The following is a 3,435-nucleotide window of genomic DNA, read 5'->3' on the forward strand; positions in this document are numbered from 1 at the left end:
ATGTTTATGCAAAAAAAATTTTATGAACACGAGTAAAAAAATGGAGTTTAAAGATTTGTCTTTCTTTTCAAATATTATAATGCTATGCTTTGAATATTTTTCATTTTTTTTATATATAATGTACATTGTATAGATTTTTGTACATTCAGTTTTTCATAAATATTATATATTTATATCTTTATATATTCATAATATATAAAGATTACTCTAATCAATTGACATTTACTATGTTCATCTAACATAAATTTAAATTGTTTATAATCAATGTTTTCGTATATTAACTTTGTATTTTAAATATATTAATATTTATATATCATTTGAAATTATAAGCAACATTTCAATTATTAAAAATATAGCATATAACTTTTCTTTTCACTTTTATGCTTAGAAAAAAAAAACAAAAAAGAAAAATTTATCGCAAAATATGCAAAACGAAATGGTTTAAATACACTTTTCACGAGTGGTAAGAACAGTGCACACGCGGTGGCAGGTGTTGATTGTGCTCACGGCTAAGGAACCCTGTTTCGCGCCGGTATTGTGCCTGCGAGGAAACGATAATGGTTCCTTAACCTGTAACCCCAAGTAATTACGGAGTTAACTGATGCAAATTATAATAATTTGAGTCAAAGAATTGGCGGTCTCTCTTCCTTACATCATCGTTCGATGGCTTGCACCTACCAAAACTTTTGCCACACATTTGTCTCGGTTCTAATCGTTTAAAACAGAGGTCGCTTCCGGCATGGTCGAGACGTTATCTGCATTCTTTATGTGGTTCGAAGCTCCATCTATCGCCCTCGGCTTGGAAAACTCGCGGAAGTGTCATGTATTCGCGTATTCTACCGCAAATATCCTCTATGTTACGTGTTTACGCGTGTATTTGATTGCATGGTTGATAAGCCATATCTCTCTTCTTGGAATATGTAGATCTTATGTATGATTTGATAATAATAAAAGTCATTGAATTTTTTTTTTTATGTGTCTTGGAAGAAGTTTACGATTTATCTAAAGAAGAAATTTGGTTAATAATTTTAACTATCGTGTGTTTATTAAGGTGAAATGAAAGATAATCTGATAATGTTTCTTCGTGATTTAATGATGAAATAAAAGTTGTTTTTATAAATTTTTATTCAATTTATAAAGTAATTTTTCTTTTTATATACAAAATGATTTTTGACTGAATTTGCTTAGATTTAGATTTCAAAGAAAATTATAATTTCATAAAAATTCTTAATTTATTCATTTACATATTGACTATCATTTTAGATATTCATTTTAAACTGGCAATAAATTATCATAATATGAGACTAAGAGAAAAAAATTAATAAAGTAATTATAATAAATAAATAAATAAAATAAATAAAATAAGAATTAGAAAGAATAAGAAAAAAAATGTTTAAAAATTTTTAATGTTAATTTACATGTTTTAAGAAAAAAATTAAAATTTCAAAACTAGCACCATGGAATTTAATTTTATGAAAATTATTTATACTTTTTGTATGCTAATTATAAATATGGAGAAGATTAGAGACAAGTTTTTTTATTATTAGAAAATAATCGTAGAATTTTGATTTTTTACTTGCATCCTAGTACATTTCATATCACGTAGAGAACATCTGCATAGTAATTAGAATGTATGCTGTTAGGGAAGAAGGTCGTTAAGATGTTTTCTGCGTAATATCCCAGGTAAATTTTCTTCGTATACCTTTTTGGTTTAGGATGATTTTCTAATTTTGCTCTGTATTCGCCGTGTTCAATTTCTTCCGTTACAAGTTTAATTTTAAGATCTTTATGCATTTTGCCATTACGCACATATGGTGCATTGACCATAACTCTAAGTAGATACGAGAAATTGTAATAAGATGTTTCCAATTTGATTATATATGTCTTTTAATTATTGTGCCTCAAAATTGTCGAAATTAAATTCAAATTTGAATTATCTTAATTTATATGATATTTCCATGTTAATTGTATATTTAATCTAAATACCTACTTTAATTTAAGGAACGACGATACTGTTTAAAATTATCGACTAAATCTTTCATTAAAATGAATGTAATGTGTTTACATTCCATACATTTAATTATTGTTTTTTATTGATTTTTAATAGATGATATTATACACATATGTGTTATACTATGCTATTTTTAATTAAACTATTTTGAATTTTATAACATTATTATATTATTATATAATATAAATTGATTTTTTTATCTGTTGTAGGTAAGTTTTGTTCATGAAAGACAACAAATAGTTAGTAAGTAAATACTTATTTATACTCATTTATAATATATCGATATTGCATCCATAAATTCAAGAAAAATATAATTTTCATTATAATTGAATTAAATTAATCTTCGATCAATCAAAACCGAGTTTTTATTAAATATTATAAATATCTACAGAGTGACATTCTTCAGATATAATTTCAAGCAGTTTTTTTTCTTTTGTTTCGATTTTGTTAACAATTCAATAAAAAACTGGAGAATCACAAACTATTTCTATTTGTCAGATATTGGTAATAATGGATATATGATAATGGATACATGATGTTGTCAACGAATTACATTCGTTTCAATTGTTTGTTCAAATCTAGCACATATCCATTACTACCGCCACAGCGTGACATGATCTACGCGTCTTGTAATTGGCTAATCATGAATAATTTGTTAACAAACAAGTTTTATTCACTTTTTCTTCTCCGAATATATATTATACACATATTTTACAAATACGTTTACAATTTTTATTTTTTAACACGTTCGATATATTACAAACACTAAATTTAAAAAATTCATAATTGAATATTTCAAACACACGATTTTTTTTCTTTCATTCTCCGAGTTAAAATACTCGTGCATACTATTTAAAATTATCTTCCAATCAAATCAATGTATCAATTTTGCGAGCCTTTAATCCTTCGGGTTTTTCCCGAATATGATTAATATTAATTGAAAACCTCAATACGTCAGTTGTCTGTTAGTTGATCGATGAATTTGCGCGGATTGGTATGCGGATGAAAAGAATGTAATCGCGATAAAAACGTTTCGCTGCCGATAACTTTTGGCCTGATCGTTCGCGAATAGCCTCGAATAGCCGCGATGCGTATCGTAAGAACAATGGCCTAATATATCTGGTTACGTTTGCGTAAACACTTTTCTGCGTTTCCGGAGGGGTACTTAGCATGCTCGATATCGCGCCGCTGCAAACGTAGCACGATAAATTGCGTTTTATAGCCACTGTGCACGTCACGATTGCTCGAAGCAACGTAACGATACGTGAAAAATGTTCGTTAAATAGTTTGTTGCCTTCATTGTAATGCTCTCTGACGCGAAGCAAGCGTTTCACCTATCTATGCATACAAATGGAATTCCCAACGTTTGTTCCAACGTTGTAATGAATTTATTTCGTGTCTTCGTTATTTTCGTTTTTTTTTTT

At 27.8% G+C, this 3,435-nt stretch overlaps 1 protein-coding gene across 3 annotated transcripts in view; it reads left to right on the forward strand.

Moving 5' to 3' along the window:
- LOC102674833 (SAM and SH3 domain-containing protein 1-like) overlaps positions 1 to 3,435 on the forward strand; it is a 487,706-nt gene that overhangs the window by 33,025 nt on the left and 451,246 nt on the right. The window lies entirely within an intron of this gene.

The sequence above is a fragment of the Apis dorsata genome, unplaced genomic scaffold, assembly GCF_000469605.1.
Source record: "Apis dorsata unplaced genomic scaffold, Apis dorsata 1.3 scaffold_303, whole genome shotgun sequence".
Taxonomy (NCBI): domain Eukaryota; kingdom Metazoa; phylum Arthropoda; class Insecta; order Hymenoptera; family Apidae; genus Apis; species Apis dorsata.